Source organism: Syngnathoides biaculeatus, chromosome 18 (assembly GCF_019802595.1).
Source record: "Syngnathoides biaculeatus isolate LvHL_M chromosome 18, ASM1980259v1, whole genome shotgun sequence".
In the NCBI taxonomy this organism is placed as follows: domain Eukaryota; kingdom Metazoa; phylum Chordata; class Actinopteri; order Syngnathiformes; family Syngnathidae; genus Syngnathoides; species Syngnathoides biaculeatus.
In genome coordinates this window covers 12,640,624-12,653,037 of record NC_084657.1, presented here as the reverse complement: position 1 = coordinate 12,653,037, position 12,414 = coordinate 12,640,624, and the positions used below count along the sequence as shown (strand labels likewise).

Here is a 12,414-nt window from a genome sequence, read left to right as displayed (position 1 = left end):
CATTTTGTGGGTCACTGTTCTGTATAAACTACAAGAATAAGACATAAAATGACTTTTGTAAAGTGGTTCCTTGACTTCATCATTTAATTACTTCAGTGACCAAGCTTGGAACTGAAGTCATTTCAAATGAATGGAAATGCCATTAAGCTATTCTAGAACCTCTTTTTTTTTTTTTTTTTTTTTAAGCAATGCATCACCCCACATCAGGGACGGCCAACCAGTCAGAGATGAGTCATTTTTTTTTTTTTTTAAACACTGCGATACGCCAAAGAGCCACCAACATCATTCCCTCTTCACACACACAAACCTTTGCTCAGCCACATTATAAATTTCACACGCACCAACATGACAAGAAAAATCGACTCCTACAGAGTACCAAGACCCCAGAGCAATTAATTAAAAAAAAAAAATGAAAAATTGTGTGCTCTCTCAAACAGACAAACTACCAGTTCAACCAAGTCTTGTCTCGTATCCCATAATTCTGATCTAATGGAATACTAAAATACTCACATGATTGGAGGTCCAGGTGCAACTGTGAATTAGTAGCCATGCTAATGTCCGATATTTTCAGTTCGGTGTGGCAGGACAGTTGAAGTTCTGATACCATTTCTTTAAGATTTTTGTTTTCAGGACACAAGATTTCAGCAACACCACAAAGGTTTTTTTTTTTAATAAATTACCCTTCATTGTATGGCTTTTTAGCCCCTGCAATGTCCAAGGCCACTTGATATGATGCAAGCGTGACTCTCTGGATGCATGATTATTTTATATTAAAAACGTCATCTGCTTTTCTGTGTGATTTTTCAAAAGTGACTAACTTTCCAGGTCGAAGTTTGCGTGGAGTGAGCCGAGGTGAAGATTTGAGGCTGTGAAATGCGATAGATGTCTGATAGAAATGAGTGGCTTGTTGTTCAGCAAAAAAAAATAAAATAAAAAAAAAAGCTAAAAAATGTTCCGTTCATCCACATATTTTTGTTTAACCGTGCGGGCATGTCGAGGGTGAAATTGGCAAATTATTTTCTCCAAAGATCAACATCCAACTGGGAAACTTTGAGGTATTTTCACTAAATGCACATGACGGTTTTTCAAAAATACCATCCTAACCTTTCCTGCTGCGGGCACGTGAGCATGGTCGGGAGACGCCACAGGGACGTCTTCTGCGTGTCGACGTCATCCTGCTCAGGTTCAGTTCTGCCTTCTCTCATTGCGCAGTTGACCAAGAGTGGTGAGAACAATGAAGGCACTCTTCCTCAGTCTCCATCCCACTTTTTTTTTTTTTTTTACTTCTCACCCTGACAGCTGTACACGCTGCGGAGTCCCATCTCACTTATCGAACAATGCACACGCACACTGATCTTGTTGTTAAAATACCCGTAGCAACCGTAATTAACTCAAGCAAAGCATCCACATGAGCAGAACTTCGATATGCTTTCGTGCCTTCACGAGTGCCGCACGAAAGGAGGCAAAGAGCCGCGGGTTGGGCACCCCTGCCCAACAGTATTGCACTATACAAAATCATGAGACTGAAACAGTTTTTGCATCACAACTCCTATTCAACAACTCGAGGACGAGGCTTTTCTGCAAGCAAAGGCTGGTTTGAAAAATTCAAAAGAGTGCGACAAAATGGTCCGAGCGGTCGACTTCAGCAATTGTGTTGATGGCTGACGGTTGTGTACTTGTATAGGGTGTTGCATTAATATATATAAAGTTCTCATATTGGCTCTCTTGTTTTGCTTATAGCGCTCTATTGTTGTGCTTAATCTGCATACATTAACTGCCGTTTGCTTATCGTTAGTTTATCATGTTTGCTGTGTAAATAAAGAGAATTCGTGGAGAGGTGGCTAGAAAGAGACAGAGATGGTGGAGAGACACATCCCGCGTTCTCCTGGTGAAGAAAAGTGAAGAGGGAGCACCACACCGGTGATTTGGAAGTGAGTTGCGGGTTGGCCACCCCTGCCCTACAGTATTGCACCATACAAAAACCTGAGACAAACAGTTTTTGCATCACAAGTTGATGCTTTTATATAGTAGGCATTTTGGTGCTCCTTTTGGGGTCTCCATCTTAGGACATTCTAAAGGGTCTTAAAAAAATAATCTATCTGCATTATACCGCTAAAAACAATGCTGCCAGTCAACGACGACCACGAAAATAAAATCAAACGACTGATCCGGGGTTATTGCTCCAACTGAACTCTTTCATGTGGGGTAGTAAAGCACGCTATAATTCAACTTTAACACAAATTTATTCATCCAATCGGGCAAAAAATCTCAATCACTTATAATAGTGTCAAAAACTGTAATTGGTTAGGTTGCTCAATTTAAAAAGTGAGATAAGCGGCTGGGATCATGTGTGGATGGATGCCATAAATGCTGTAACAATTGCCCCTCGTAGTTTATATTGTAAAAAAAAAAAAAAAAATGGTTTCATGGGCCCAACAGTGAATTTTGAATACTTAGTTTTAGTAACCCCAACCCCCCCCACCACCACACACACACACACACACACACACACACACACACAAGCACAAATTGAACATTTCCTGATTCCCATCATCTCCAAAACGTCTCCCAAAACAGCTGCTCCTCATTTTAATTGACATCCGTGGCTTTCTAAAAGCGACCCCCAACCGACTCAGACTGCGTCCTGCTGATAGAAACCGATCTCTTGACTCTTAGTTTATGAATTATTTTGTCTCTCCTCTGCATAAAACACTGACACACACACGCACATACATGGCGAAACACGCATGCACGTGCGGCGGCGGCTAATTAGAGCTGGAGTGTGAATTAACGAGCAGGTCGAGGCAGGTTAACGAAGGGTGGTGCCGCTCTGCTGCGGGCTGAAATTTAAAACACCGTTTGCGAGCGGGGGTCGTGAGTTCGGGTTACTGCTCTTCAAATTAGCATGCGGCGCCACAGAGGAGGAGGAGGAGTCAAATTTCTTGCTTCTGAACTTTACTTGGCCTTCCCCCCATGCTAAGAAAAATAAAGTCTACACAAAGGGGAGGCGTGAAGACGGCAAAACGAGGGGGTAACTCTCGAGCTAATTACTCGAGAACTCAGTGTGTTGGTGATTTGCATGGACCTTCTAAGATGTCTGAAGCAAACTCGCGAGAATGAAATACACACCATAATTCAGCGAGTAGTCTATTGCGGGGAGGTGTTCATTTTTATTGGGTGGAACGGTGCAAACGGCAACGAAGAGCGGCACGGTCTCAATTAAAAGGACATTATTGGACTAATACGATTTATGAACTCTGTCACAACCAGTTTTTATTTCAAGGAGGGGTTTATTTGTCTCAAGGTTACTACCCGTTATTGCTTCTACTACCTATTCTGTGATGACGATATTTAATAGCTGTTATGATTTCCTGATACCTGCAGAACAGGGAGGTTTCCTAATTGAGGGAGGCGTTTATTTTTCCTCCACCCAGTGACAAATTGAAACACCGTCGATTGGAGGAAGGCACGCGATCCAGATGCATGCGCTTACTCTTTCCTGGTGAGAGGAAAAGGGGAGGCGATCTCTTTTTCAGGGAGGTGTTTGTTTTCTCTAAGTGCCAATTATTTGAAACGCAGTAGGCACCGGGATTCAGTTACTTGCTATTACTTTCTGATGAGGATGAAAGGGGAGGTGTGTATTTGACCGATGTGTCGTGATAAATTAAATCACGGCAAGTGTTGGAGGAGGGACAATTTACAGTTACTTGCTTTTATGATTTTCACTTTTTTTTTTATTTTACACATTAACTGAAACATATCTATGAAAGTAGTGGCCCACGATTTGAAGCAAATACAGAATATTAATATTATTGCAAAATACATTTGTACAAATAAAGGGCTCCTTCCTAATGAACGCCTTATCTCAGATGACCCAACATCATTGAGTATTATCTGAGACCATACATGAGAAAATTATGGATTTTGAATATCATGCAGTAGCGCCTTAATTCTAATCCAGGTTGTCAAAAAAGTGACTCCAATTGATAGTCGGCCGATACAATTAGAGGGGACGCATCGACACAGTTTGCATTTCACGTGCACAACTGCAGAATGAGCGCACGCCGGCCCGCTCTGTCTAATTGAGAGGGTAGGCGGTGGCCATCGCAAGCTGGCGCCTATTAGTGTCACTCTTTCGCTGAAATTAATGAAGGCACGGATGTATGGGGGGCGGAAAAATGTAAAGGTAAAGGTTAAAGCTCTCTTTCTTTGAGTGGCAATCTCCTTCATCCGTTCCCGTTCACGTCCTGCCACTCACATCTGGAGTGCCGTATCGGTCATGTTACGTTCGACTGGCGTGTGTACATTAGCTGAATGGCGGCCTTCTAAAGTAATAGCTACACTGCCTAAAGGTTGAAAAATAATACTATGCTTCGAGTGGCGAGTGGAGAGGCCCTCAAGATGGTTGCTCGGTAGTCGTTCCCTCGAGACGAATAAACTTGTCCCAGTGTAAGGGTAAGTGTTCCTGTAATTGATGCCACGTCACAATGACCTCTCAAATTCATACCTGCCTTTTGTCCATCAGGAAATACTACACCAACTGTCAATTGTCCATTCCCCAATTAGTCACAGAGTGTCTCATACCACATACGAAAAACAAACGCCTCCCTTCAATAAACTTTAACCGCCATGAGAAATAACGTTTTGTCTTAGTTAATTGTTTTTTTTTAGTTTAATCGTATCCCTCTAATTGACGATGCACCTTAATTAGTCACTGGGTGTAGCGTTACGCTTACAAAAAAAAAAATAACCGCCCCGCTCAAATAGTACCCTGACTTTTCGATATCAGGACGTTGCTGCATAATAGCTCCTTCATTACGGATGCTGCATTCAATTCGTTAGAACAAAAATAAACCCCTTCCTCAAATAGAGTCTTTCACTTTACCATGAAAAACATGGCAGCTGGAATTATCTCAGTTTGTCGGCCTGATTGTAAATGCAATAAAAACTTAATTACCGAGTCCAGTTTCAACTCTTTCGCTCACCAAAACAGCAGCACTAGCCAGACCCTGAGGACAAATTCAAGCTGAAATTAGAATCAGGCACTTGATTAGATGCCACACCGACACTTTTTCCACTAGGCTTATAATCCTCTTTGGATAAATACACAAACCATTGCTCCCAACTCAAAATTCACGTGACATAACTTTGGATAGACGAAATAGTATACGTGTAACATTGGTTATTATTCCCCATATCTGTATCCGTACAACTAAAAGCCTCCATCCAATAAACACCACTCTCTAACATGCCTACCGTGGCATATGTTGGAATCAGATGTAAGCCAATACAGTAGACAATTACTTCCTGGCCTCAATTGTCAGATTTTTACTCGAAAGGAAAAATATTGAGGAGTCTATTTGAGGCGAGGCACTGGCGTAAATTCCTTCGAGTGGACGTCGCACCTGGCGACAATGCAGGGCATCTAGCAGTATAAGCTCATGGGAGCACATAATTGGAGAACAGCACTTGGCAAGGCATTTGGCAGCCGACTCCCTCCCACACTTTATAGTTAATAAACGGGAGACTTAATTGATTTTCTAGTGTAGTGAAATTCAAGTTCCCCGCCTTGATTCTGTGGTTACCAAGATGATTATAAGATGCGCTCAGCGAGACAGACTCGCTGAAAGCGTTCAGAAAATAATCAAAAAAATAAATAGATTAGCTTTTAAGCTCCCTGCAAGACATCCAATAATTTTCACATCAAAACGACATTTGTCGCACAACATGGAGCCATCAGAACACAATGTGATTTTTTTGTAAAAACTTAAACTCTCATCACAAAGTAAAACAGGACGTTAAAAATGAGAGATTGCTGAGCAAAAGAAAAAAAGAAATTCCAAAGTAATTTACTAAAAAAAAGTCTCAATTGAAAATAATGATTGTCTATCAAAATCACTGAATTGTTTTTAAGTCAGATATCCAATTTTGGAATTTTATGGAAATTAGTTCAATTATTATTATTTTATTAAATTCAACAAGAAAATCAAAATACAGAAATTATAATACTATAACTATACGAAATAGAAAAGGGGAAATCATCATTTCCCATTTTAAGTTCATTGATTCTTGTGATTGATGAAAGTTGAATTCTTGCCCTTCCTGCCTGGGACCACGGGCCAGTCCTATTCCTGACGCACTTACGTCGCGTGTTGCGTTGAGGAGTCGCAGTGTGAATTCAGTCATGGCTTGACCTTTACTATCAGATGGAGATACGGCCTGGGAAAAAGGTAACATGTCAACATGTCCTCCCGTTTCGCATGCGCGAATGGTCTAGTTGCGCCATGCGAAAGGTCTCCAAAGGTCTGTTTACAAAGGGGGTGAAAACAGCGGACGAATCAATGGAAGCTACGGAGGAGACGAGTGAGTCAGATGGGAGGGAAAGAAGAAGCCGGTCAATATAGTTACTTTACAAATCTGGACACTTTCCAAGGGAATTCACAAGAATTTATGGAAATAACCCCAAATAGAAGTGGTTAATACATCTGATGCGCCTGAACACATCATCATCAGTGATGTACCCTAGTGTCACAAACTGTTCCTTACATCTCCCTGAAAGTTGAGTGTTCGATTTACTAATTTCACCGAGCAAAGTAGAGAGCCTCAGTCCGGTATATGGTGAACATCACGAGGCCAAAGCTAGAAAAAGGCCAGATCCACCTTTTGGAGCTGACTGGCGGCATCATCGAAGCTCCACCCAACAGCTTCAATGACTGTTGAGTCTGTGCGCATAACCTCTCTAGTTCAAAATGCATCCAAAGAGCTTGTGCTTGATCTTAAAGCTGCTGCCGAAATACCCAAGCTGAAGAGAAAAATGCAAAATGAGAGGATTGCTTGAAAATGAAGCTCCTTTCGTTTTGTGGACAGCGGATGCAAAAAAAAAAACGGCCTGGGGACAATGAGGAAGAGGAGGGGACACAGCTGATGGATCGTCAAAAAAGTGAAACTTTTGCATATGATGACAGACTGCAGAAGTTTAGCTTTTGTGGCGTGATCAGCGGCCTGACACAAAGAATGATGTTGTAAACAACTTGAAGCTGTAATGAAGTATTCAACCCCTCGAGGATGAGGCTTTCCGGCAAGCAAAGGTTGGGTTGAAAAATTTCAAAAGTGTGCGACAATATGGTGCGAGCTGTCAAGTTTAGCAATTGTGTTGATGGCTGACGGTTGTATACTTGTATAGGGTGTTGCATTTAATAAATTGTACATAAAGTTCTCATATTTGCTCTCTTGTTTTATTTTTAATGCTCTTTTGTTATGCTTAATCTGCTTACATTAACTGGCATTTGCTTTTCGACGCATGTTTGCTTTATTTATCATGTTTGCTGTGTAAATAAAGAGTATTCGTGGAGATGTGGCTTGAATGAGTTGGAGACGGTGAGAGAGACACATTCCACGTTCTCCTCGTGAACAAAAGTGAGGAGGGGACCCCAAAACGGTGATTTGGAAGTGATGTAACAGTGGCGCGCCGGAGGTGACGTCACAACAATGCACCGTGGACATTCGGCACTACACGAGAAGACATCACGCGTTCGAGTTGTTTGTGACTTTCTGTACGGCAATAAAAATGCCATTTTATTATTGTTTATCTAGACACTTGTAGTGTTGTAATTTTTGTCTCAAGTGGGCAAAGAATAAATGCTGTACTGTTGCTTAAACATTATGGTACCCACGTGGGAACTCCAGCAGAAATCTCCGAGTGATGAATGGTAACTATACAGTGATATAATACAGTAAGTTTTTATAATTATACATTTAGAATATTGGATATATTTATAAGGTTTTATAATTAAAGATTGAAGTAAATACCTCTTTTTGTCTCAAATATGCAAAGTACAAATGCTGTTTACATATTTTAAACTTTCTGGTACCTACATATACATACATCCCCTGCTACTTTGTGGTTTTTCACTTTTCACAGGGTGGTTCTGGGACCATTTAACCGTTAAAAACAAGGGATTACTGTGCACTCATATCATCAGCAGACAAAAGTGTGAAAAAATAACGCACGTTTTGATCATCGAAGCCACTTGTTTTGCGGCACATGGTGCTCTTCGTTATGAACTCAAGAAGAGTGAAAGGCACAGTCCAATGTAAAACAGGTGTCACTGAAAGTATTCAGTGATCTCCGCCGTGTAGCTTGGTGGGATAGCTTTGCCCTCACAAAAATCCCAGCTTCTCAACTCTGAGTTTGGGAGGTTTGCATTCGCTTTGAAAAGAGGCTAATCCCTGAATCCGGGCTACATTTATCTGCCGGAGAAAGGCCCAGCTGACAAAAAAAAATATATATAAGACGGATGCCTGTGGAGTTTGAGGCTGTGGAGAGTGAGGGTATTAAGAGCGTTATCTGGAATTTGGACGTATCCGACGCGGGCAGGATGGGGACAGCCTGGATGCATAGTCGAGCGTCGCAAGGTGACACGAACTATATCACGGGAACCCACACAGGGAAGTGCTGATGAGATAGTCTTCTATTGGGGCAAAAGGCCACTGTCGCAATAGTTGCGACAAGCCTTGGAGCTAATAAAAAAAACATTTGCAACAGCGAGGAGACAGGTGTTCAGAAGGCAACCCTAGTGTATAGCAAGAGGAACTATCAGGTAGTATTAAAAATCACATCAGATTTTGAAATACCGATTCCAGTAAACCCAGGCCCCCTGGCAGATAGCAAAAAAATACAAGTAGAAAACGCCCTTAAAAATGTTCAATTTACAGTTGAAAAATTGTAAACCAGACTATAATCCCAATAAATTTAAAACTCATCTCATAAAGTTACCCTTCAAAACAAAACACCTACAGACTAGATTTGATTTTTTTTTAAAAACGCACAAATAACTTTGTGACAATCACCGTAACTTCCTCTAACAACCCAGGCTACATTTGCCTCCCTCCCCTCCGACAAAGCTCCCTCTTTATCTCGTCTTGGTGCCTCACTTCGCCATACTTCTTTGACACAAATTCCTACTTTTTAATTAAACAAATATCAGTTGATCAGGAGGAGTTGGGATAACCTCATGATTCGATGCAATTCTAAATTTTATTCTTTAGCCCGTGAATCGATGTGACATTTTTATAGTTTGACAATTCGGTATAATGGACTAATTGACACGCCTACGTGAAATGTGTCAGTGATGCGGAGTCAGAAACGGACAAGCCAAAGCACAACCAAACTGCTCTGAAAAAGAAACAATTCTCATGACCCCCCCACCCCAATCTCCTCCTCATTCTCCTACAACTCCCCATCCCTCATCCCCGGGATGTTTCCCCACCTCTCACCCCGAACTCAACTGCTTCAAAGAACGTTATCATTCAGGCATCGCCGCTAGGGACTTATTCCGCTTTAAAAATCACAGATGCTGATCACCCCGGGCCCTGTCATATTGATTTTTGAGATTTATTCTCGCTGGACTCTCCCTACAAAGGGTCCTCGGCCCCAGTGTCCCCGAGCTAGCGTTCATTTGTTAAACCCTCGCCTCGTCTTGACAGGGGGACACGCCAAAACCTCATAAGCGCACATACACATCTAAAAATAGTCTTAAAAAAAAATAAAATCACACTATAGGTATTTTCTCAAAAGGTCCATTATTTGATGTTGCAAAGCAGCTTATCGAATAAGTTCTGTTCTTGAACCTGCTGTCTCTCAGCGGTGCTATAAATTAGGCACAATCCCTCAAGCAGGCTGGCTCAAAAGATGACATTACTGGTCCAGTCAGGCCTCTGTTGCACACTTAACAGTGGGATGTGCGATTTACATGCCATTACACATATTTCCCGATGGGACCACTTGGAAGCAAACCCATTTGACCGAAAACAAGGCAAATGGCTTAATTGCTCTTTTCCGGCTTCGTCTCTATCGCCGTAGTTCAAATGTGTGAAAAGTTTACGTTGCTCCGAAGGGAGACCCAATCCCATCAATTAAACTTTGATAAGTTGATTAAAGGAATATATAAATGTGGTGGAAATTCAGACGTGATTAATCATCAAGGGATTAGCTGACAAATTGACTTTTGTGTTTATCAGATTAGTAGTTCTTGATAACTGAAAAAATGTTGACAACTCTCTGGATTGCTCAAAAGTCAATCGTAGGGTATGCCTCACTTTTGGCAAGAGACGCAGTCTACAACCTGGACTGCTCAATTGCAGCCAACATGCAGACAAACACCCAACACCAATGGACAATTTAGGGTCCGAACGTAACAATGAGATGCCCATTCAGAGATCTAACCAAAGGAAAAATGCCTTCTTTTACAGGGACTGTTGAAGCGGCTAAAGAACATATTTATACGCAAGAACAGTGTCTACGGTTCAAAGTCCATACGAGCGCTTCAAATGTCAAGTTGTCAAGGCGTGCCGCGTCTCAGCAACAGGCTAATTTGTCACGGCGGCGTGAGCCGTCCCGCCTCGGAGGTGGGAGGGCCCTGATGGATCACGCGACAGAAGGCCGCTGTCTGGGACTCTTGTACTGCAGTGTGACATCGTTCTCGTGTCACCAAACACTGTACAAGTCTATAAAAGTCCATGTCCATCATCCAAACTGCTTTTGCGCACACTGGTCGCAGGAGTACCGGAGCCTATCCTAGCTAACATCGGGTGAAAGGTGGACTACACTCTGAAATGTCAGTCACAGGGCACACATATAGATACCATCACTGAGCGGGAATTGATCCCATGGTGCCCGGCACCCAAGTCAGGCGTGTGTAACTGCTACATCAGTGACCCTCTAAAAAAGTCAAGTATGGCATTTTTGCATGTATAAAGGTATAAAGTGCAGCATGTGTTTAAAACTCTGGTGGTAATAATTCTCATTTATACGGCTGCATACTATTTGTGACAACGTGGTTTGGACCGGCGGGGTGCAATGTTTTCCGCTACTGACACACGCCGACTTCACAGATGGTTTGGCCGCAATTTACGAACACGCTGGCATGGATATACGGAAGGAAAAAGAGGACGACGAAAGGGGGCGAGCCGGAGGGGAATGTCGGACAGCCGCACAAACAACCATACAAACCTGGTACAGAATGTGTAAAGATATTAAGTGCTACGAGAGCTTCTAGTGGTAGCTGCCAAATGTCTACCCGCCATACACTTCTGATCAAAAGATCGGTGGGGATTTGCGCGCGTGGTGTTTTTATACGTTTACCAGGGGCCAGCAAGGTGACCGAGAAGACAGCACACCAACAGCACAGCTTGAAACTGAGCCGTAGGTTCCGCCTATCTGTGCTCAGGTCAGGATGTTTCCTCGAAAAGGAGCCCTCGGTGTCCCCCCTAGAACTATCATAGTGCCGAACAAGTCCCAATATGGACATTTCCTCTTAGGGGTGTAGGCACTTTTGTTGCCAGGATTTTACGCATTACATCGTGAGGTTTTTTTTTTTTTTTTTTCATTATTATTCTAATAAATCACAGACCTGAAATCAGAAATAAATTCCGAAGCAAAATTTCTGTTCAAAAGGTAAATTTACCACCTGATTATACGTTCTAAAAAAGAAAAAAACTTCAAATTGATAAATTTACTGTTATAGTAACAATGTGAACAAGTCATAGCATGAAAGTTGCAGCCGTAGCTAACGCCAGCTTGCTTCCGGTGCTAATGCTAGCTTAGTATTGCTAGCCCGGCATTTTTTTGTGCAACTAGTGCACTTTCATAAACATTTTTTTAATGAAAATGCAAATGTCCATTTTAGAATGCGACACAACTGACCGACCTACACAGGAGCAGTTTTCATGTTTTCACGTAGCGCGACAGTTCCTGCATCGGATGACGACATCGCAATGAAAGTGGCGACAGAGGTGTAAGCGTTAAAGGCCAGATCCCGATGATTTTGCTGCCGAGTCAAAGGCATTACACCGCTTTACTTTTAATATCCTTTAAAAGCAATTTTTTTAGCGGCCATGACACACATTTGACAAAGTTTAAAAAAAAAAAAAAAAAAAAAAAAAAAGGGAATTGAGTCACAAAAAGATGCTAATCTAATGGTTTGGGAGAACAGTCATGGGATGAGGAGGAGGCATAAAATTGAATGTACAGTATTCCTCGCAGGGGTCACTTTAGATTCGTTGGTGCCTTGCTATACTCCAGGAGTTGAGGCAGAAGGCCCAGCACTTTTATTTATTTATTATTTTTATAAGACGGCTTGACAGCGCGCCGTGAATATCGAAGAAAGCCGTCAGTGGGTACCGTATAAAATATGTGCATAGGTGCACCCGAGAGATTGTATGCGCATGATTTATAAGCGCCTGCGTGAGTTTGTGTCTTTGGCGGTTTTTATTGTGAGAGATTATCGTTCCCAAGCAAAATGGGGGGGGTGGGCAAAAATCACTCATGACTCCCCAGAAAAGGCATGTAGCACTGCCACGCAAGCCCCGAAACAACAATACCCGGAAGCTGTCGGGAGCTACTCAAGAACAACA

General features: G+C 42.2%; 1 protein-coding gene across 2 annotated transcripts in view; it reads right to left on the bottom strand.

Annotated features, from left to right (window-relative positions):
* sgcd (sarcoglycan, delta (dystrophin-associated glycoprotein)) overlaps positions 1-12,414 on the bottom strand; it is a 141,106-nt gene that overhangs the window by 88,416 nt on the left and 40,276 nt on the right. The window lies entirely within an intron of this gene.